This window comes from Vulpes lagopus, chromosome 2 (assembly GCF_018345385.1).
Source record: "Vulpes lagopus strain Blue_001 chromosome 2, ASM1834538v1, whole genome shotgun sequence".
NCBI classification, from domain to species: Eukaryota; Metazoa; Chordata; class Mammalia; order Carnivora; family Canidae; genus Vulpes; species Vulpes lagopus.
In genome coordinates, this window is record NC_054825.1 from 16414211 (window position 1) to 16438482 (window position 24272).

The following is a 24272-nucleotide window of genomic DNA, read 5'->3' on the forward strand; positions in this document are numbered from 1 at the left end:
TGAGGACCTGCCTTTCTACTCCAGAGGGTGGAGCTGCATTACTGGGGCCCTGGGACAGAGTGGACAGTGCACTTGGGGAGAAGGGGAGGCTCATTTCTTTCATGTGATTAGGGGCTCTAGACTCTTCCTGGCTGGGCCCCAGCGCTGGAAACTCACCCCAGAGGCTGACTCCCAGGGACTGAAGGCACATCCGTGGGCGGGCTGAAGGAGGGGGGAGGGCACACCCCACCCTGAAGGGCATAGTCTCCTCACTTTGGAATTTCTGGGTGGGGCAAGCCATTATTTGACAGAGTATTCAGCCATAAAGAAACAAAGAAGGTACTTCCTTGAAATCATTGCTACCTTGATGATGACAAATCCGGCCAGAAAGCCAGGGGAAGTCCAGATGAGCTAATTGGTTGGGTTAGAAGGTCAGAATCAAGCTCCATTAGATGGCAGCGGCTGTGCCTTCCTGCCAGCTGGCTGCGTCCCCTGCGCCAGGGCCTTCCAGCCGGTCCAGTCCCGCCCGGCCTGGCCAACCTGGCTGGGGCCCACCCACTTTGTCAACAAGCAGATGCTGTCCCTCGGGATAGGGCATTGAGGCATATGCCATTTCTGGGCTCCCAAGCTGCCCCAGTGGATTGCCCACTGCATGTTCCAGAAGGATCAGAGGACAGGCAAGTGACTGGAAAACCAACCCTCCTCTGTTGAGTTCTCTTTTGAGCTTTCCCCTTGGATTTGGGAGCAATGAGGTGGGGGGACCTGCCTGTGTGCTGAAGCGGGAGTGGGGGCAGGGGAGGCATTCGCCATCAGACAAAAAATGTGACCAGTTGCTCAAAAGCCAGGTGGATAAATCTGCCAAATCAGTGAAACAGCATCCTGTTCCATCCGGAGGGGACAGCAAACACAGATGGACAAGGCTGAGTGGTAATTACATCTCCGAAGAAGATGCTAAATATTTAAATGCCTGCCTGGTGCCGATTCTTATCAGAGGGAATTTTATGATATTGGGTTTCATGAGCAGTAAACTCATGTACCAAGTTGTTTTTTTCCTCCCTCCTAAAAAAAGTGCCGGGTCCATATTTTACCTTGTAGCAGGTAATGGCTCTGTTGCCTTTATGCAAATCATCAGCACCTTCCACTTGAGCCTGAGTTCTCCCCCCGGAAAGTTCTTCCCCACAGCTGTCTCCCAGCTAGGGAAATCTCTCCATGATTGGACCATAGTTTATTACCGGGTCAAGGGGAACCACTTCAGATTTCTAGCATGTGGGTGGTTTGCATACATGAATCATGCAGGTGTTAAGGTTCTTCCAGAAGAACCAGCCGTATCCTTTTACCAGGCGAGGGCCCTCATTGCCAACTTGCCCACTGGGGAGGCTTGCCCTACCGTTGCAGGGGGTGGAGGTGGGGGATGCACAAGGGCCAGCCCCCCACCCCCACCCCCAGGCCTTAAAGGACATTGCGACTGGACTGCCGTATGCAAACACTCCAGGGCCCTGGTGCCTCGGGTCACAGCTCTGACACCCATTCTCGCTCTGTCCTCCTTCTTAGGCTCCCTCCATAAATCACGTGCCTCCAATTCCTGTCTCAGGCTCTGCCTCTGGAACCTCAGCAAAGACAGCATGTCCTGTGTTGGTGGCCCCAAAGAGCTGGCATTATGAGGTCTTTCCCCTGGTGTCATAGATGGCGCCCCAACCCAGTCTGGTTTCTCATTTCTTCTAGAGATTTGCCTGGGCAGCAGAGGCTGTTGGTGGAGGCTCGGGCTCCAGCACAAGGAGGCAGCAAGTCGTATTGCTGGAAAGTGCTCTGCCGATTGACCTCAGCTTCAGTAAGTGAATTCTTCCTAGGATGCATCCACAAGGCAGAGCGTTTCAGATCTGAGTGCCACAGACGTAAGGTGACAGATGGAGGTGGACCCCATCACCTTGCACAGGCATCTAAAGGGCTGCTGTGCATCGGGTCTCCTCTACCAAACCATAGCTGGGTCTGAGTCAGTTCTGGCTGCTGTAACAGAATCCCATAGGTTGCAGGGTGGGGGGAGGGGGTGCTTATAAACAACAGACACTTATTTCCCATAGTTCTGGAAGCTGGGCTTAGTAGGTATAGTGTCTGATGAGAGTCTGCGTCCCGGCTCAGAGACAGATGTCTTGTTGGTGGGCCCTTACATGGTAGAAGGGGCAGGGCAGCTCTGATGTCCCTTCTATAATCCACAAATCCCATACTTGAGGGTTCCACCTTCATCACTGTGGGACCCAGAAAATCTAACAAAAATCCCCTACCCCTGTACAAGCAGAGCAGGACTATTTTGTGCTACACCCGCCATCTCATGTAAAACCCCCCACACGACCTGCCTATTGTTTAAGGCACTCCCTCACCCTAGTTTAGCTATTAAGCACACCCTTATCAGAAACTAGCACACATAGGAATGCGGGACCTCTGATCTTTAACCGCCAAGGAATGAAAACCCCTCTTTTGCCTGCCAAACCTGTGCGCCAGTTCTAACCAGAAGAATAGGCCAGTTCAAATGGTCACTATAGGGTGAATCGTAATTCAATTGGCCACCTGCGTGTGGACCGACATGACTGTGCAACTTTCTACGTATGTTACAATCTCATTGGCCACGGACCCCTGTAACACTACTATGCTTCTTAGTCTCGGGGTCCAAGTCCCTGCTCTGCCGTGTTGGGTATAATTGGACCCAAGCTTGAGCTTGTAAATAAACCCTCATGTACTTGCATCGGCATCGGCTCTTTGGTGGTTTCTCGGATTTGCAATCTTGGGCACAACAATCACCTCATTACCTCCCAATGGCCCCCACCTCCGAACACCATCACAATACGGAGTAGGTTGCAACATAGGAATTTGCGGGAGGTGGCAGATGCAAACATTCACTCTATGGCAGGCTGTCTTCTGCCACTTCTAGAGATTTAGTCCTTTATGTTGAAACACAATGTGACTTGTTATATTGTCAGCTGTTAGCAGCTTTGTGTGAATTAGTTTGTTTCAGAATCCAATGCGACAGTTGGTCCAGGCCGCTTCGGACAGAATGGGGAGGAAAGTCAGGATGGAAATAAAGGCTTGAATGAGGGTGCCTCTGCCATAGGCCTGGGTGATGCAATGGGGCTGTTGACAGGGCAGGTTTCTCCCTGGATATGCAGACAATATTGGTGGCAGTGGCAACAACCCCGGTTTCAACGTAGTTCAGAGTCACACACAGTCACAGACACATAGTAGGATTTAGAGATGTGTGCTCCTCGACAAAAAGATAAATACGTAGGATTCCACTTCTGTGAGGTCAAACCCCTAGAAATGGAAGGCAGGGCGGTGGCTCCCAGCAGGTGGAGAGGAGGGAAATGGGAAGCTGTTGAGGGAGCATGGAAAGATTCTGGAGATCGGTTGTGCCGCGGTGTGAATATACTTAATACTACTGGTAGGTACGCTTACGATGATGAAGCTGGTAAGTTTTATGTTATGTGTGTTTTGCCACAATAAAAAAATGCTCTTCAAAGATAATTTGGGCTTTTTGTATAGTCGATCCTCATGTAACAGTCAACTGTTTGTTGACTTGATATTTGCAGAGCATATTCCTGTTGTGAACTCTCAACCTAAGAGAGAAGCTCAGAGAAACAAACACAAATGAGCATAAAGGGCCTGAAGACCCTGAGAAGCTGCTCCCCAGTTCTGACATATTGAGGCCATCCCTAGCCTATTTCTCCCCATCTCCAGACTCTTCCCCACCATGGCCCTGCCCATACTTTGTCTCTCCTGGCCCTTCTTCCCTTTCAGTTTCCTTGAGACCTTTTGACCTCCTAGGCTGTTAACTTATGCCTTCCCAAAGTACATCTCTTTTGCTTTGCTCACTTGTCATGGCTCTCATCCATGACTTGATCAGCATAAGGCCTAGAGTTGAGAGTTGGGTATTTATGGAATTCTTGGTCAGGCCAGGGAGGGGGATAGGGGAGATTGGGGGGTTGAGGAGAGGGAGGGGTAGTGTTGGGGTGGATGTAGAAGCCGTCAGGGAAGGGATAGTGAGCACATTAAGGGACAGTGAATACACTTCCTGTACACTGTTGGATTTTTCCTGTCGTGTCAGTGCTTTTCTCTCTTATTTCTCAGATTCTGTGTGTTTGGGTCCTCGCTCATATTCTCATGAAGTTGTGCAATGCAATTCATTTCACCACATTCAACAGACCTTGTTAGAACCCACCGTGTCCACAGTGCCATTCAAAGGGTCAGAAATGGCATCTTCCCCCAAGGTGCTTATGGTCTGAGTAAAAGGAAATAATGACAAATGGAGGGTTCTTCCCTAGTCATGCTTAGCCTGGTAACACGGTCTTAGGAGAAGCTCTCACTAAACATGAAGGGGTCTCCAGAATATATGAGTTTATAAGAATGTGGCTCTTTTGTCCTACTTCTGATGACCAGGATTTCTCTAGGAGGGAAATCTCTCTGACATTTGGGTCAATGTGTAAGGATGTCCCATGCATTCTAGAGTATTTAGCAGCTCTGCTCCCAGACACTAAATGCTAGAAGGATCTCTCACGCATTGTTGTAGCAACCTTCAGAAGGAGTATATTCTGTGTGCTTCCTGGGGGGCCATGTTGCTGGACTGAGAACCACTGGACTCTAGGGTAGACATGGATCCCTCCCCATATGTAGCTCCTATGTGTAGCTTTCCAAAGCATGTGACCCTAGAAACTGCCCCACAGCTCTTAGACTCCAAAGGCAATAAAAATGACAAAGAAGGGGTCACCTTGGTGGAATGAGTGCTCAGGAGTGGCAGGGGGTTGTGCTGTGAGTTTCATCCACCCCTCACCCAAGCCTAAGTGGGATTTCCAGAGCAGCCCTTCAGAGGTTTGACAATGTGTTGGTGTAGTTGGGAGACCCAGGGGGCTGGCCTCCAACTCCACGGGCTGGGGTCTAAGTGCTGCAGGAAATTGGAAGGCCAGAGAGGACTCAGTGTGTCAGAGGTGCTGAGTGGGAGCCCCCTGCTCCCCACAGCTGTGGGAGCAGAAGAACTGCCATGAGGCCATCTAGGTTCTTATGCTCATTGACCAGCTTGAAGGAGTCAGGAGACCCAAGCAAGGGAGACTGGAGGTGTAACCTGGAGGAAGTCAGGAAGGCCTGATGAAGAAGGCCGCCGAAAATAAGGATCTAACCATCCAGTGAGGGAGCTGCAGGAGAGAGGGCCCAGCGGTCAGCTTCTGAAAGGGACCTGCCCAAGCATCAGCCTGGATTCCATGAGGCCAAAAGGAACACAGAGCTTAGGAGCTCCCATTGGAATAGGAGCCGTCTGCAGCCTCTGCTTCTCTTCTCTCTCCCTACCTCTTCCCACCCTCCACCTGGCAGGTGACTGAGAATAAAGATTAGAACTGTCCCCTCCCACCCTGGGGGGCACCTGGGGGGCTCAATTGGTAAAGCGTGAGCTGGCTCTTGGTTTCAGCTCAGGTCCTGATCTCAGGATCTTGGGATGGAGCCCCACGTCAGACTCCACCCTCAATGGGGAGTCTGCTTCAGTATTCTCTCTCCCTCTGGCCCTCCCCCTCCACATTCACCCTCTCTTTCTAAAATAAATAAATAAACCTTAAAAAAAAAAAAAAGAAGAAGAACTGTGCCTCCTCCCTATCAGCCTTCCCACCCAAAATAATGCCATACTGGGGAAGGAGGAAAGACTATTTCCAAATTGATTCCATGTGAGCCTTCAAGGGACTGTGGGATGTGGAAAGCCCTGAGCCACTACTGGAGTTTTCACCTGGCTGCAGGTGAGGATGAAATTTAAAAGACATGAGAGAGGAAGAGTTAAAAGTTGTGTTTGATCACAATCCCAATGTCTCTCTAGTTTAGGTAGGTTTCATATAATTAGTTTCAGAATAATCATCCTAATTCCCCTGTGCTCTGTAAGCCGCTTCAGGGGAACTCGGTCAGCTTGCTAGGAAGGCAGCAAAGACCTTGGCAATGGCACAGGTTTTAGAAGGGCGCCCCCCCCCCCATTCAGGCAATTAGGCCTCCCCAGTCTTCATTTAGATGAACAGTGCAAGCTTCTGTAATTACCATATTGTCGTCAACTGGAATGTCTGCCGGGGCTGAAAATCGCAATGTGTAATTTGTTGTGATTGGTTTTCATTGAATGGGATAGGGGAAAAAAAAGTAAATTAGCCATAAATTTAGAGAGATGGCACATGGTAAAACTTTATGGAAACTGCAACATTAGCAGAGAAAAGGCTAACTCCCAAGAACACACAAGAGGAAAATTGTACTTCCTGTGAAATACCACCAGATCCTAGGAGTATAGCAAAAGCTGGTGTGTAAGGACGGTGCTTCTCGTTTTTCTAAGAGAGAAAGAAATGACATGGTGAGGGCTCTGGGATCCTCGGGGTTGAAGAGTGCACCAGCAGTCACAGGCACTCAGCAAGGAGCTAATGGAAACCCATCAGAGCTGTCTGTGGGTCATGCACAGGGCTTGCCAGGAGGCTTGGAAGCCAAACCCACTGGGAGGTTTGCTGCTTTACCTTCAAGCCTTGGCCAGTACAACGGTGGTGTCTTAGTCAGCCAAGGCTGGTATGACAAAATACCACAGACTGGGTGGCTGAAGCAACACACATTTCTTTCTCAGTCCTGGAGGCTGGGAAGTGTAAGATCAAGGTGCCAGCAGATTGGGTTCTTGGCGTGGGCCTTCTTCCTAGCTTGCAGATGGCCACCTTCTCGCTGTGTCCTCACATGGCGGAGAAAGGAAGCTCTGGAGTCTTCTTATAAGGGCACTGATCCATCATAGGACTCTACCCTCAAGACCTCATCTAAACATTCATTTCCTTTGGAGAGCCCCACCTCCAAATACCATCGCAGTGGGGGTAGAGCTTGGAGAATCTGGGGAACATAAACATTCGGTCCATAACTCATGGTAACCATGCTGGGACACAGATAATAGACCCTCTGTCAGATGTTCTCTCTACTTCACCTTGGCCAACACCCAGCTGAGAATGTAGATGGCAGACTGAGCTGCTTCCTTTCGCACACTCCACCAGGCTTTCAGGAGCCAGAGTGAGGTGAAGGAAAGAGCCAGAGCAATGTGGTGTGACCAGTGAGGACCTTCAAGTGATATTTGTTGGGATGAGTGTGTCTGTAGGTGTGTCTTGTTCCAAAAAAGATTTAAGGTGTTTGCAAAGATAAAAAGTATTGGAAGGCAGTAAGAGAGATGAGGTAAAAGGACAGGGATAGAGACAAAATATAGGGCCAAGCCTTAAAATAGAAGGCAAATTAAATCTATTTTGCTTAACTAGGGAAAAGTGCCATGTTTTCTGGGAAGCCAGTGGCATTCTGTTCCATCTCCCTTTTAAATTAAGAGTGAAGCAGTGTTCCTCTCAATTTAGGGGCTTGCATTCTGATGAGTTTGCTGTGTTTTGGTTTTTGTTTGGTTCGCTGACCTTAAATCTCCATTTCAATAAGAAAAGCAGCTCCATCACAGCCAGTGAGTTTTCTTCTAGCGGCCTTCCTCTGGGGATCTTTTGGTGGGGAACTTGGCAACTTCTGAGGGTAGCAGAGGAAGTCAGAGGTTAGGAAAAAATCAGCCTGTACAATCCAGAAACTCCAAAAAAGAAAATTCTGGAAGGAATATCCATTTTACCTCTAGCATTTAGATGGCTCAGGATTTAATGATTTTTTTTTAAAAGGGAGTAAGACTAGGTAGGCATCCTCCACTAGAGCTGAAAGCTCCATAAGTAAAACAGGCTTATCGGGATGATTGACTTAACTTTTTCCTTTGGCTGTGTAGGCACAGGGTAACAGAGTAGGGCTTATTCAACTCTGTGATATTTTTATTCCATGGAACAAAGGCCATCTTTTCTTTGAACCACAAGGCTTGTTTGCCAAGATTATCTTTATTCAAATGCTCCATGTTCATAAGCAACACCTCTGTAGGCTCACGCAGAGTAGTTATTTTCAGCTGCAGGTATTAAAACACAAAACAAATAAGAAACAGGGAAGTCACACAAGTATTATATTAATACTAATGATTCCCCATTATCTATAGGATCCAGTCCAGTTTCTTAGCCAAGGATGAAAGGATTTGCTACATTGACTCTTCTAGCTTGATGCCTTACTTTTCCTCCAGAAACTTCTGTAAAGAGATTCTCAGCTCCACATTAAAATCTTTGGTTCTCCAATCCAAATCGTGACACTTAGCCCCACCTTCTCCCATCTTCCTCACTAGCAGCCTGCAACCAGTAGTTTATGGCCATTGATCCTAAGTACCTGGCCAGCTTCCTGGCCTTTCAGCCCGGAAAGCCCAGGAATTGGGATTGGGATCACTTGGGATGGATGTTGTTATGGGCTGAATTGCACTCTCGTAATTTTCACATGTTGAATTTTAATTCCTGATCCCCAGGACCTCTGGATGGGACTATATTTGGAGATAGGCCTTTAAAGAGGTAAATTAAAATGAGGCTATTGAGGTGGGCCCCAAACCAGCCTGACTGGTGACCTTGTAAGAAGAGGAAATTTAAACAAATAAAGAGACACCAGGGATGGGAGCACACAGAGGAAAAGCCATATGAGGACACGGTGAGATTGCAGCCATGTGTGAACTAAAGAGACAGGGCTCAGGAGAAACCAAACCTGTGGGCCCCTTGACCTTGGATTTCCAGCCTCTGGAACTATGAGAGATACCTCTCTGTTGTTGAAGCCCCCAGCCCCAGTCTGTTCTTTGTGATGGTGGCCAGAGCACAGGTGCCCTCCATAAAAACTTTCCTTTGAGCTCAAGTTCATTGCAGTCATTCTTCCTCTCCACTCATAATTATTTTCTGTACCATTCATTTGAAAATTAAACAGTTTAAAAATTATTCTGACTCTTTGTGATGTATTTTTCCCCATCTGGTTCTTTAGTCATTCACCAAATCTTTAGTGAGCCCTACTATGCGTTGTTCTAAAGCAATGAGGGCCCCAGATTTTCCAGGTCAGCTACAAATCTGCCACAGAACCAGATAAAGCCTGGAGCACTTGTAGGGCTGAGAAAAGTGTGATGGGTTTCTCTGTAAAAGTCACCTTTGTTCTGATTTTTAAAGGAATTGGAGTTGTTAAAGAATTTGGAAAACAGAAAAGCATGACTGTGAAAACAAAAATCACTCACAAAATGCCACTATGTGGGGAGAATCACGGTTATGATTTTGAATAATTTTCTTATAACCTGACTTTAAAACTGTGTGTTAGGAATACTTTCCTAGGTTCTGAAATAGCTCTTTAAAACCATTTTTATTGCTGTAATAATATTCTATTGTACAGACTTACTTAATCTATTTAATTTACCATTCACCTGACATCTGACTTTTTTCTATTTGTATTATTATGATGCTATGTTAAGTAGCCTGGTTCATTAACTCTCCATATAAATCTATTCAAATTTCCCATAGCTTCCTGTGATAGATTATAAGAAGGGAACTACGGGATCATGGGACATGAACTTTCAGTTCTTGGTAGACATGCCCAAACTGCTAGCCTAGGGTAATTGCACATGCTGATATGGCTTTTACTATAAAATAATCAGGGACAGGCTATGGGTCCTTCTCTTGCTTAGAAGTGACAACCCCAGACTTAGGAGAAAAATCTTTATAAGATAGAAAACCCCTGTATAATATTGAAACAATGACTACAAAAAGGTCTCTTTTTTTTTTGTTATTTCACTTTGATTATGACACAAATCATTAAATTTGTCACAATCGAGATGCAATACTGAAAAACCGAGTTTTGGGTTGTTTTTCAGTCTAGGATTTTAAATATAGTACAAAAAGCAGAAGGGATTTTAGAAGCCACCTGCCAACTTTATAGATGACAGAACTTCAGCCCAGGGAGATGGATTCCTTAAGGTCACGTAACCACTAGTCAACAGGTGGTATCGGCATTCATGTTTCCTGAAACTTCTTCTTCTTTCCATAGAAACTTCTCTTACGAGATTCAAGTCAGGGCAGCAGACAGCAAAAAGGTTATATAACTTAAACATTTCCTGCCACGCTATCCTCAACTCAGCTGCTAATAAATGGCTTTTCAAACACCTTCCCTTGATTGGTTAATTAGGAGAACAGTGGTTTTACAAAGGATCCAATGATATTTCTAAGACTAGGCCATGGATTCAAGCCGCACATTGGCCTTAAGAGGTACAGTTGGAAATGAAGGTTGCCCACCGTAGAAACTACCATGGCTTGCCTGTGGAGAAAAATGAGAGCTTAATGCCTTTTGGAGCTTTCGACTAGCTGATGAAAGCCCTGTGCTCACCTCCCTTCTCAGAGCTTTTGGAATGAATAACTAGTGAGAGATACAGCATTATTCTTGCTTATCTTGGAACCTAGGGAAAACGAATCCCTTATCCAAGGACAGTGGGCAAAGCAAAATGTTGTCTTCCTTTTGCAAACTTAGAATTCAAAGAACACTAAGTTCTAGACCAGCACAATCCAGTAGAACATAATACGAGCCATAGACATAATTTTGTATTTCCTGGTAGGCACACTTGAAAAGATAAAACATTAATGTTATTAATGTATTTATTTAACTGCATATATCCCAAATATTATCATTTTAACATGTAGTCTCCAGAAACATTATTATTGGGCTATTTTATATTTTGGGGGGTCATATTAAAATCTTTGAAATCTGCATTTACTCTTACAGCCTATCTCAGTTTGGACTAGCCACGTTTCCAGTGCGCAGTAGCCACATGTGGCAAGTGGCTGAAGAGCCCTAAATAACAGAATTATTGGACTGAAGAGCCCTAAATAACAGAATTCAGTCTCCGGTGAGCCCATGCCTATGAGCTCGTTAGCAAAGTGGAAGAGGTAAATCAGAATGGAAAAGATGATACAGTTGTTTCTATCTTTAAAATGCCTGGCAGCAATGTGTCTAAGTTGTTATTAAGAAATGTGTATGGGAGATGGGACGCCTGGCTGGCTCAGTTGGTAGACCATGCGACTCTTGATCTCAGGGCCATGGGTTCAAGCCACACATTGGCTGTGGAGTTTACTTATAAACAAATAAATAAATAAATAAATAAGTAAGTAAGTAAAAAAAAAAAGGTGTGTATGGGAGAGAGAAGTTAACTAGCCTCAGCTGGGCAGTTTTGAACATTTGGCCAACAGCTTGAATTCACATCCCCAAGTCTCAAGATTGTCTGCTGCTGACCTTATAGGCCACCCAGCCCCCCACCTCCGTTAATCACACCCAGAGAAAGGATCCCTGAGGGCCTGGCCAGGGGGAGGTCTAGAACAGGATGCCACAATTGGCAGAGGATTTCTCTTATCAGGGGCTCACAGTCAGAGAAAGAAAGTCTCCTTCTTCAGGGAGGGTTTCTTTTGTTTGGTTTTTCTTTTCTTTTTTAGCTGAAGGGTGTTCCTGGGAAAGATGAATGCCACTGGAAGCGGAAATTCTTGGCAATGAGAAAAAAACCTGCCTGATGCAGACACATGCCCCACCCAAGCGATTCCCAGCTGCAAGGGATTCAGCAAGTCTCTGGGTCCCGCTGCCCTTGATCCATCACAGGGAGGCAGGTCTGGGGAGAGCCAGTCGGTTAGGGTCTATCCCCTTCCTCTCCCCTGTGCCAGGGTTGCATTCACAGCACCCACACCCAGAGCCACCTTGCTGATTTGAATCAAGGGAGACCAGGCAGGTCCAGCAGACCTTGGCATCTCAGCCTCTGCAAGTGAAGAAGCCTTGAAGCTGCGACCCGGGAATCTGGGGGAGGCCTGGAGACCACGTGCCCAAGAAGGGATCCAAAGAGGTAGAGGCCCCTATGTCACACAGCAAGGGAGCAGCCACGCTGGGAGTTGAACGTGTCTCTGGCTGGCAGCGCCTGTGCGTGGAAGGAGAGCCTCCTCTGTGGTTTGCTGCTGAAATGTCACTGTGTACTTGTGGGTGCTGGGGATGGAGGATGGAGAGGGAGAAGGAGTCTGGGAGCCATACCGCAGGTCATCGCCAGGGCTGTCCGGGGTCGGGCTTAGGGCCACCAGCGCAACACTGAGTCCCAGGCTTGCTGCTTCCTCCCTCAGTAGATCCTCTGTGCCGCTGTGTGCGTGTCGGGCACTGTTCCAGACCCCCACTGTCCAGCAGGGGACAAAACAGTCAGAAACCCCTGTTCTTGCCTTTCCCCTTGTGAAAGGAACAAAGTAAGCAAATGACATAAAATAGGTCAGAAGAAGGTGATGAGCAGGGAATGGGGTTAAGGAGAAGGGAAGGGAGAGGGCTGCCATTTAGGGTGGTCAGGGGAGGCTTTGCAGAGAAGCTGCTGTCTGAGCACAGTCTCCCCAGATATGGGCTGTTAGGCAAATTCTTTATCCTATTTACTCCGAACAACAGTCATGGTAATCCTAGATCCATGCAGCGTGCTTGATCTGCACACTGCCGAGTTCCTTGCGCACCTGAGACTCGTTTAATCCCGATGGGCCCGTGACACAGGTGCAGGTACTTACCTCATTTTACAGAGTGGGAAAGACGGGCAGGAAGGTTGAGTCCAGAGCCTGCCCCTTTCTCTGCTGCCCTAAAAGGGGTGGTCCTGGACACGGGTCTCAGGGAGCAACCCCGACAGGAAGTGATCCCAAGCTAAGCATTGCCCGGGGCTCCTGCTTTATCTGGGCAGCTCCTTCCCGGCGCTTCCATCCTTCTGTGTCCAAAACCGAGTAACCGACCGTTGTTCCAACACCTACTGTTCTCGAAGCCTCGTGCTGGACTTTGCAGAGGATACTCAGAGGTGGCGTTGGCTGGGAAATCAGTCCTAAGCAACAGATGCTCGCTTTGGGCCGAGAAGCAAACCCGTTAGAAAGGGAGGCAGGACGAGATGTCACCAGAAGGCTGCGCGGGCGGCCGGTGTCGCAGGGGTCAGTCCCCTGGGGGGTGGCGGGGTCCTGTGCGGAGGAAGCGGGGAGCAGGGAGGGCCTCGCCCCTGCAGGAACCGCACAGGGTCAGGCCAGGACAGTGCGAAGGCACATTAGGGAGAGAGTGAGCTTATCAAGCACAACCCCATTCTGCAGCCTGTTTCCCTAGAGGTGTTAAGATTAAGAGGCACCAAAGCATTCCCAAATCCTGACTCGCTGTCCTGATTTAGGGGGGCTGCGAAGCCGGGCCATTGACAACATCGGCAAATCCCAAAGTAATCTCCAGCTGCTTTGATCTCCTAAGTACCCTGCTGCCCTGGACGCCCACTGCCATGGCCAGGTGGGAGGCCGGCATGGTACGAAAGCAGGAGGACTCCTTGTCAGTGGGAGAGAGGAAGAAGAGGAAGAAGGAAGAGAGGAAGAAGAGCCCAGAGGACTGGCAGCCGGTGAGCTCTGCACATCTTCCTACTTACACTGACCGTGGGGGGCAGTTTCTCTTTGTCTCTGATTCCACATCCTGTGAAGGGAGGGCACAGTCCCTCCTGTCCCCCCACCCCCCCAGAGCCAGCCTCCGTGGGGAGGACACTACTGGCACTGCCCCCCCCCGGACCCGCTCAGAGCTGGCTCCCCAGCACTCCTGTGCACCCATCCCCAGGGTTTCAGGGTTTCGGGGTGCTTTGCTTCCAAAGACTCCAACTGGAGACCTCCTTTTCGGTGGGTTGCCCTTGGGCTGGGGTAGCTGCTTCTCTCCACTCTTGCTGGGTTCTCCTGGGAGCAGCTCCACTTTAAATCCCTCCCACTCGAAGCTTCCCCTGAGCCTACATCTAGTGAACCCAACTGAAGACAGTTTCCAAAAGCATTTTGCAAATTTGCACGTGAGACACGTGCTTGTAACCAGTTACCATTTGAAGTCGCTTCAGAACTGACTGTACAAATCTTACTTCTCTGAATTATTGGGGTCCGGACAGAACGAGAGGTCAAAGGGGACCTGACGCTGGTTGTTCTATAATGTACTGAGCACCCCCCCCCCCCGACTCTGTGCTTACCACCCCATCACCAGATCAACTGGGAGCCTTCATCTTCTTGGGCCTCTGGGGGCCTCCACTGCTGCTCTGTCAGCTAAGGCTGCACTGTTTTCCACCCCAGGGGTCGTCAGCTTATTCCCACTACGGTCCCTGCATGACCTTTCTCAGGGCTCCAGGAAAAAGCCAAGTCTTGAGTGTCGGACAAGGGCCCAGGCCGGATTCATTTTTGAGAATCATGTAAACAAGGTGCATGCTTTTGGAAATTGTCAAGGGGGCAAATCATGAACTCAGATTTTTTTTTTGAACTCAGATTTTTGATCAACAAAACTTAAATAGAAACAGAGACTATTCATTATATTACCCGATTTAGTACTTTTAACAAGAACACATACACACATGCTTTCAAAATAGGTCCTCAAAATTCCAAGACTTGCTTTGATCTCTCTCCTATGGCTGATAAGTTCCCATATATCAGGGGCATCCCTGGGAGCCTGGGGATAAGGATGAATGAATCACCACATTCAGATCCTCAAAGTTTCCATCTTCATTTAATGAGAACATTTCAGCTCCCTTTCGAAACCAGATCACTTTAAAGACAATAAATAATCAAACTCACCTTACGAGACCCAACAGCCTTTTTTTCCAATGGCCAAATTCTTGGCACCCTGTCCTGTATGCCTTCATTCCAACAACCAGAAAAATAACCCACGTGCTTGCGTATTTATGTGTGCACAGTGCTTCTTTAAATCAGGTGTAACCAGCCTGGCCTCTTTGACTTCTATAAGACAACACAGGCTTTATCTGGAGCAGGACCCAGACAAGGGCTGAAGGAGGGATGGTGTCAGGGGTTGATGCAGACTTAGTTGAGTCCAGGAGGAAAGCCAGAGAGCTGTTTAGTCTATAGGCCCTCCATCCTGGTGGGGCAGCGGTGGAATGGACAGACATGAGGGATCAGAATCACCAGATGCTTCACTCAAGCCCAGCCAGGTGAGCCTGCAGCACCAAAGAGGTCTTGTGAAGATTGTCCTATCTCCCCAAAGGAGGACAGGATCCAGAGACAGGGATTCCAGAACCCAGCACTAGGGACATCTATCATAGGGTTGTGCGGGAGAGTCTGGGCATGTGCAGAGAACAAGTCACAGAACCTGGTAGGTGATGCCAGGAGAAGCTGACCCTTAGGCACAGAGGGACAGAGTGGGTACCAACTTAGGAAATTGGCAGCTGGCATGAGTTGAAGCTGAGAGACAAGGGCCGGAGATCCTTAAATCCCTCCTGCAGGCCAGACTAGGCCTGAACCCTCCTGAGGGAACCAGATGGGGACTGACCAGACCCTCAATCAAACCCAGATCCTCTGGCTTTGGATTCAATGGCTCTATTAAGTGAGTCCCCAGGACCAAATAGCCCCACCTCCTAGATCTACCTGCTACCCCCCTCAGTCTGCCTTGTGGGCCCAGAAGGCATTGGTCACATGGGTCCTTTCCAGGGGCGCAGAGGCAGGGGAAATGGGCTGGATGTTTGTGGAGTGTGAATTTACTGAACATGAGTCTGGTACAAAACACTCCACATGAGTAAGTTAAGTAAACAGATTGTTTATAGAAAAGTCAAAAATCCTCTTTTTCCAATTGAACACATGAGCACAAATTTCCAAATCTCTAGTTTCGGTTGGAATTTTGTCATGGCAAATATTGACTGAAGTTGGTGGGCCGTTGGCAGGGTCTTGTCACTGTTTTGGTTATCTGGAGACTGCCAGGCTGTGGTGGGAAGATATCTCTGTGGGGAGTCAGGAGGCCTGGCTGGCTTCCGGCCCAGGCTCTGTTACCAACCAGCAGGTGTCCTTCGATGACCCTCTTGGACTCACCGCCCCCCTCTTCCTTTCCTTCTTTGTAGCATGAGAGTGTTGAAGACCTCTCAGATCCTTTCTAGCTCTGAAAATGCACAATTTTATGACCTAGATGGGGGCACGGTGGCTCAAACCATCTGATGTGAATTTGGGCTTCAAATAATTTTGATAAATGTTCTCAGGCTTGGAAGGTGGCCTGTGGTACACTTGCAAGATCCAAATCGACCTTTTCCAAACATTTTCCAAGTCTAAACAAGGCTCGTAGTGGTGGGGAGCCATTTGGAGTCTCCAGGCTGGACAGGATGGTATAGACTTTGGTGCCACTGACAATAAAGGCTGGGGCGTATCTGGCTGGACCCCGCAGCAAAGAACACATGGAGTATTTTCTTTCACTTTTTACCTGGATGGAGCTCAGTGCAAACACAGACTGGAAACTACAAATGGGAACACAAGCATTTGAATAGATAGTCTGTCAAGAACATTAAAATTCTTCCAAGGGACGCACCAGACTCCAAGTCACATTGACACAGGCTGTCAGAACAGACTCTCAGACCCTGCTTTGGCATCACCAGGGAGAAGCAAGACAACTCCCATGTGGAGACTGCCTTGCATTTAAGCCGGTCTCCAGGAGCATCTGACCCCTATCTCAAACATCTGCTGTTCTCCTTTAAAAAAAGGGGGGGAGTGGGAAGTGAAAAAAATATTTTCTTATAGGGGAGTATCAAAGTCACTCTGATGATGGGTAGCCATCCTTTTGCATGAGCATTAGAGAAACCATCCAGTATGATTGTGGAGGGAACTCTGCTTCAAGAAAACACTATTCACTAACATTTTAATTCACCAAATAAGGAAAGAAGGATAAAGAGGATTTTTTCACCTCTGTAAGTTCATTGCAGTAGGGCGGTATCTCCCAACACGCTGCTGTCGAAAGGAAGCCCATCTGCCTGGGTCCTGGAAGCAGCAGTTGTGTGGGTTCTGGATGCACAGGGAGAGGTTTGGCAGAGGCAAATGCTGGGCCAGGCACCGGAGCAGCCTTGGGTGGTGATAACAGGTGACCAGCTCTCTTCAGTATTCCCTACGTGGGGCCATCCCTTTGCTATGTCTACCATGTGCACTTGGCATTTATAACATGGGAGAAGACTTTTTTCCAATCATAAAAAGAATATACGGTGTACGGAATGTTCCAGGACTAAGAGTGGGAGCAATGAGACACTTGGACACCTCATTAAATGTACCTCTTACTTATCCACGATGATGGTGGTGAAGAGCAACCTAGATATTCCCAAACCCCTGAGAGCCCAAAAATAACTTCTATCAGGCACACACATGATTGTCTTGTATTGTTTCTAGAGTTCTGTTATAGAATCACCTCTTTGCAGAGTGAGATTGGTCTGTGCCCTTTAAAAAAAATTATGGTAAGACACATAATTTCATCCTCTTAACAATTTTTAATCATACATTACAATATTGTTAATGGTATGCCCATTGTTGTACAACTGATGTCTAGAACTTTCTCATCTTGCAAACTGAAACTCTATAATTGAACAACTCTTGTTTTCCCTCTCTCCCTAGCTGTCAGCAACCACGTTCTACTTTCTGTTTTGATGAGTTTGATTGCTTTAGATACCTTGTATAAATGGAAACAGGCAATGTTTGTCTTTTTGTGACTGGCTTATTTCACTTAGCAAAATATCCTTCAGGCTCATCCCTCTTGTAGCATATGACACAATTTCCCTCTTTTTTAAGGCTGAATAGTATTCCATTGTATGTATAGGCCACATTTTGTTTATCTGTTTATGGACATTTAGTTTCTTCTACCTTCTGGTTGTGGTGAATGATGCTGTAGTGAACATGGGTGTGCAAGTATCTCTTCAAGATCCTGTTTTAAATGCTTTCGGATGAATACCCAGAAGTGGGATAGCTGGATCATATCTTAGTTTTATTTTTAATTTTTTAAAGGAACTTCCATACTGTTTTCCATAGTTGCTGCACCACCTTACATTCCTTTTTTTTAAAAAATTAATTTATTTATTTATGATAGTCACAGAGAGAGAGAGAGAGAGAGAGAGAGGCAGAGACACAGGCAGAGGGAGAAGCAGGCTCCATGCACCGGGAGCCTGATGTGGGATTCAATCCCGGGTCTCCAGGATCACGCCCTGGGCCAAAGGCAGGCGCCAAACCGCTGCGCCACCCAGGGTTCCCAACCACCTTACATTCCTACCAACAGTGCACAAGGTTCCCTTTCCCCCACATCCTTGCTGACGCTTTCTATTTCTTTTTGATAATAGCCATTCATATCTCATTGGGGTTTTGATTTGCATTGCCCTGAATAAGGATGTTGAGCATCTTTTCATGTACCTGTTGGCCATTGGTATGTCCTCTGGAAAAATGTCTATTTAGTTTCTCTGTCTATATTTTAATCAGATTTTTTTGCCATTGAATTGTATGAGTTCTTTGTATATTTTGGATAATAACCCTTTGTTGGGTATATGATCTGCAAATGTTTTCTCCCATTCAGTACATTGTCTTTGCACTTTGCTGATGGTTTCCTTTGCTGTGTAGAAGCTTTTTAGTTTGATGTGGTCCCACTTGTTTATTTTTGCTTTTGTTGCCTTTGCTTTTGGTGTCAAATCCAAGAAATCACCACAAGATTAGGAGCTTATTGCCTAAGTTTTCTTCTAGGAATTGTATGGTTTCAGGTCTATGTTCAAATTTTTTTAAGCCTATTTTGGTTTATTTTTTTTGTGTGTGTGGTTTAAGACAGTGGTTCAGTTCCATTCTTTCACATGTGGGTGTCTGGGTTTCCCAACATCATTTATTGAAGAGATGATCTTTCCTCATTTCCTTGAATCCTCTGTTGTAAATTAATTGCCCATATAATTATGAGTTTATTTCTGGGCTCTCTGTTCCATTGATCTGTCTGTTATGCCAATACCATATTGTTATGATTTCCATAGCTTTGCACCATAGTTTGGAATCAGAAAGCATGATGCCTCCAGTGTGGTTGTTTTTTCTCAAGATTGCTTTGGCTATTTGGGGTCTTTTGTGGTTTCATACAAATTTTAGGATCATTTGTTCTCTTTCTGTGAAAAGTGGCATTGGAATTTTGATAGGGATTGCACAGAATATGTAGATTGTGTGAGTAGTATGGAAATTTTAACAGTGTTATTCTTCCAATCCATAAGCATGGCATATCTTTCCATTTTTTTGTGTCTTCTTTAATTTCTTTCATCAGTATCTTACAGTTTTCATGGTACAGGTCTTTCACCTCCTTGGTTAAATTTATTTCTAGATTTTTTGATGCACTTATAAATGAAATTTTCTTAATTTGTCTTTTTGATAGCAGAGTATAGAAACACAACTGATTTTTGTATATTGATTTTGGATCCTGAAACTTTGCTGATTTTGTTTATTGGTTTTAACAGTTTCAGTGGAGTCTTTAGGGTTTTCTATATGTGATATCATGTTATCTGCAAATAGACAATTTTACTTCTTCCTTTCTGATTTGGATGCCCCTTTTTTTCTTGCCTAATTCCTCTGGCTAGGATTTACAGTACTATATTGAATTAAAAAAATGAAAGTGAGCATCTTTGTCTTGTTCCTTGATCTTTGAAGAAAAGCTGCCAGTTTTTGATCATTGATCATGATGTTGGCTGTGGGCTGGTCATATATAGCCTTTAGTATGTTGAACTATGTTCCTTCTATACCTACTTTGTTGAGAGATTTTATCATAATTTTTTAAATGTGCAAAGTGGGTCCTTAGGGAGGGATTCATAGCAAATCTCTTGGCATCATAAGGTCACAGAACTGTGGTTTTCCTTGGTGAGTAAAGAAACAGGAGTTTGAGGACCCAAACCATGGAGATAAGAGTTGTGGTGGAGAGGACAGTACCAACAAAAAAGGGCAAGTAGAGATCCAGTGAGGGATAGGAACATCTATACCAGGGAAATGATGCCTGATGTTGAGTTATTACTGATTCCTCTGCTATCCTCCAGTTGAATTAGATCCAAACCCATGGTAAAGATATATTTCCATATTCATGGTGCTGGGCTGGGGGTAGGGGGCGGCTGGAGAAGGAGGAGTGATGGGGGGCTAGTGTGGGGTGGAAGCAAAAGAGCAGCTGGAGGGGGAAGCCAGGAGCCAGAATGGAATTAGAAGAGATGGTGAGAATGTGAGCCCCTGGGGGTACTGGGAAGTCTAGAGATGGTGCTGGGTTTCACACTGGGGAGGAGGATGCTATTTAAGGAAAAGAGTGGCTCAGAAAGGATAAAGGGGACACTGTTCCCGCCCCTAAAGCTGGTAACAACCCAGTTTGGGGGAGAAGGCTTGTGTGCATGTGTGCACACCCATAGAGGAAGTGTACCTGGTAACTAAGGCAGCAAATGCTAAATGCCCATTCACTGAGCAGAAAAGATAGGGAGCGTTATGAGAGTTTAGAATTCAGAGGGATTACTTTGGCTGGAATTTGTGGCGATGCTGCTAAATGTTTAACCACCAGCTTCTGGGGAAAAAAAAACAACCTTCCATGGTATAAATACCCTAATTCTACCATGGTTAATTTTAAGTCACCAAGTTGACTTCCTAAAATGTGGAGTTGGGAAGAGACACACAAGAGCACACCATTATAGAGTAGTTCCACCACAAAGGTGCAGTAGATGCAAATAAACTCAAACATAGATTGTTATCAAATGTATGATAGTAGTTCAGAAGTGATGAGTTCTGAGCATTTTACTACCTTTGCCTTAAATTTCTTTCAAGTTTACATAATGTAATTTTTAATAATGCCCATGTTCAATAACTGGCTTGCAACATTCCTGAAAAATTACCAGTTAACTGTTGTGAGCTGATATTAAACCAGCTCTGGGACACTACTGGCTCAGAACAGTCTTTCTGGAGAAGGTGGGACTTAACTGGGCTTTGGAGGGTGAACAGGAGTTTGATAGGCCTGGCAGAAGGCATTCTAAACAAGGCAAAGATGTGGCAAAAGTGTGGCCATTAAAGGGGGTGGTGTGAGTGAAAATAATAGGGCTTCTCTTAGTTCTATAATGTTTCAAGGTTAAGAAATTACTTTTTTTAACAAGTCAGAAATGATGGAAAGACCCAGTAGGCATTGAACATTCATAATAGCATACAAGGTGCCAAATATTCATGATGTACTAAATATAGTCATACCAGATACTGAATATTCATAAGGTCTTAAAATGGCCACACATTGGTGTTACCCATTCTGGTCCCCTGTGTGCCCCTCCAGATGAAAGTCATAGCCGCTCAACAGGCTAATTGACAACCTACAGCTATGGCCGTGAACGCTTGCCCCTGGATTTCCCCCATGGAGCAAATGTGAGTTATTGGCCCACGTACCTTCTGCTTGTGGGTCCTTTTTGCTCAAACCTCAACTCTGGTCGTCTTAGTGAAACCATCAGTGGGGAAGATTAATGTGGCCAAGAGAGGCTGGATACCCAAATACTGCATAATCCAAGTCTCAGGTGGTGTGGCCCCATCCCTTTCGCCTTGTTTCTCGATTTTTAAAGTGATTTAATAAACTGTATTAATGTCTTAGTGAGGGCTGCTATTCCAGAATACCACAGACTGGGTAGGTTATAAATGACAGACATTTGTTTCTCCCAGTTGTGAAAGGTTGGGAAGTCCAAGATCAAGGAGCTACCAAATTCGGTGTCTGGCCACATCCTGGTTCATAGTTGGCTGTTATCTTGCTGTGTCCTCCCATGGTAGAAGGGGAGAGGAAGCTTTAAGGGGTCTCTACTATAAGAGTACTAATCCCATTCACGAGGCCTCCACTCTTATGACCTAATCAGCTCCCCAAAGCCCTACCTCCTAATATCATCACACTGAGGATTAGGCTTCAACAGAAGAACTGGGTGTGTGTGTGTGGGGGGGGGTATTGCAAATATTCAGTCTATAGCAGTTAGTTCTCTATGGCTGTGTAAAAAATTATCCTACAACTAGTGACTTAGAATAACAAACATTTATTCTTCTAATTTCTGTGGGTCAGGAAGCTGGATGGGATCCTCTGATCAGGGTCTCTTGCTGGCTATCATCAGGGCGTTGGTCGGGCTGCAGCCCTCTCAAGGTCAACTGGGGGTGGTTCTGCTTTTAAACTGCTTAAGTGGTATTGGCAGATCCTCCTGTTTCTCTGGGCTGCCAGTCAGAGGCCTCCCTCATTCCTTGCCACGTGGGCCTCTCTACAGGACAATTACAACATGGCAGCTGCTGCCCATCGCAGCGAGGGGGTGAGAAAGCAAGAGAGGGGGTAAGACAGAAGTTGGAGTCTCAGGAAGGACAGCCCACCACTTGCCAGGTTCATTAGACAGTAAGTCACTAGGTGTCCAGTCAATACTCAAGGGGAAGGGATTTCACAAGGAGGCAGGGATCGTTGGGGGCCATCTCAGAAGCTGCCTGTCACATAAAGTTCTGTGACTTCCAGCTTAGCCATCGCAGTGGTGGACTTGGGGGCTGGCATCATATCAGAGTAATTCCATGCCCCAGTCCCCCAGAGATTCTCACCCCTGTCTGACAGCATCCTTGAGATGTCAGTGGTGGTGGTCCCATTTTAAAGGAAAGACGTTGGAAGTTTCATGACTCCTCTATGTCCACATAAGTAAGCAAAAGAGTCACAAAAGAGGCAGACCTTGAACCCAGGTCTCCTGAGTTCTAGGCTGTGGCCTTTGCCATTTGCTGTATGGTACTAGGGTAAATAGTGACCCCCCTCCTCAACCCCCACCTCTGCCAAATTCATGTCTACTAAAAACCTCAGAATGTGACCTTCTCTTAAACTAGGGTCTGTACAGATGTATTATTAAGATGAGGTCATACTGCATTAGGGTGGGTCCTAAGTCCAGTGATGGTGTCTTTATGAGAAGGCTATGTGAAGATACAGAGACATGGCGGGCGTGGAGGGGGGTGTGCAGGTAGGGATGCCATTTAAAGATGGAGGCAGAAATTGGAGCAATGTAGCTACAAGCCAAGGAAGGGTAAAGATTACAAGCAGCCATCAGAAGCTGGCAAGAGGCAAGGGAGGATTCTTTCTTAGAGCCTACAGAGGCCCCGTCAACCCAACACCTTGATTTCAGATTGCTAACCATCAGAACTGTGGGAGAATAAATTTGTGTTGTTTGAAGCCATCCAGTTTGTGGTTACTTGTTATGGCAGCCCCAGGAAACCAACACATGCATTATCTCCCTAGAAGATTCTAGCCACAAACTTCCTGACGTCTGCAGCATTTGAAAGGGTTTGTTGATAGTGGTTCACAAAGCACAACTACTCTGGATCAGCCTCCATCCAGAATTCAGTCTCCCAGGTCCCCTCCTGGCCAACATAGCCCATCTTGTAAGCCAGCGGCCATAGCCCAGGACTGGGGGAAGAAAAGGGATACATTGAGTAGATTCACTGCCTGTGATCTAAGATGATGAACATTGCAGGACAGAAGCATGGGTATGTGAGATTTTCTTTCTTCTTCCATGTGATAGGCCAAAGATTAAAATCCCTCTGCCCTTCTTCCACTCATTCCCTTGAACTTGAAGGCACTTGGAGCAATTGGCTCACAGTAACTCTGTGTGTGTACGTGGAGTTGTCGGTAGTCTCTGTAGCCTTGTAGGTGCTGGCTTAGAATAAGAAGCAGAGGTCAGGGTTCAGCTGAAAAAGGGGTGGGTGTGGTAGGATGGCTGTGGGACACGTCCTCCTGGGTGCCTAGTTGGTAAGTTCACACAGAGGAATCAGTAGCATTGGATCAAAGGAGGGGGAGGCTCAAAGGATGTTCTCTGGGTGAGGTGCTCTGGCAAGGGGCTTCTGCTCCTGTTTGCAGCTTTGAAATGCAAGAATTTCCTCTTGTACGAGGAAAAATAGCTCATCATGTGAATTGTGATTAAGGTTTAAAGATTATCCTTAAAATAGTGCTTTAAAAAAATGCCTGCCACCTTCCTGCTGACCGGGTGAAAGCGACTATACCACTTGTATTCTGCAGGGCCCGGTGACTAGTGATTCATAGTTTGTGGTCCAAAAGCATCCCAGACTAGAAGGGGCCTTAGAGATGGTCTAAACCTACTCCTTTGGCAGAAAGAGAAGCAAAGGCACAGATACCTTCTCCAGTCCACCCAGAAGCTTCCCTCTCCCCTGTGAAACCAGCTGGGCCAAGGGCTCTGCCCTCTGTCTCCCTACTTGCCATTCTGGTGTCTTCTTCTCACATTCACATCTGCCTGTATAATCTCTATCCCTACAGCATCTATAGTTTGCACCGTGGGCTCCAGTGTAGTGTAACCCTCCATCCATTCACCCAACTACCCATCACGTATTTATTGAGGAAATTGCTATGGGTCCATCACTATGTACTGTGGACGTGGAGATTATTATGGCAAGATCCTTGCTGTCGGCAAGTTTACTGTCTCATCAGAGATCGACCACTTGTATGTGAGTAACTAGACCTCAAACCAGACTCCTTCAAGGGAGTATAGACTAGTTCTCATCTAGCAAACCATTCGAAGAATTAGAAAATAATTGCCACTAGCGGCCATAGCCTCACAAGTAGGAATCATCTTTTGTCCTATATAATTTGAAAATTAGTGGAAC

General features: G+C 46.5%; 1 long non-coding RNA gene across 3 annotated transcripts in view; it reads left to right on the forward strand.

Moving 5' to 3' along the window:
• The first annotated feature begins 11734 nt into the window (after window positions 1-11734).
• Window positions 11735-24272, forward strand: part of LOC121484305 — a 42304-nt gene continuing 29766 nt past the window's right edge. Inside the window, exons 1-2 of one of the 3 annotated variants that reach the window (XR_005985985.1) lie at window positions 11735-11835; window positions 13055-13270. This is a non-coding gene — a long non-coding RNA (uncharacterized LOC121484305). The other 2 variants (XR_005985984.1, XR_005985983.1) reach the window with 2 other exon arrangements.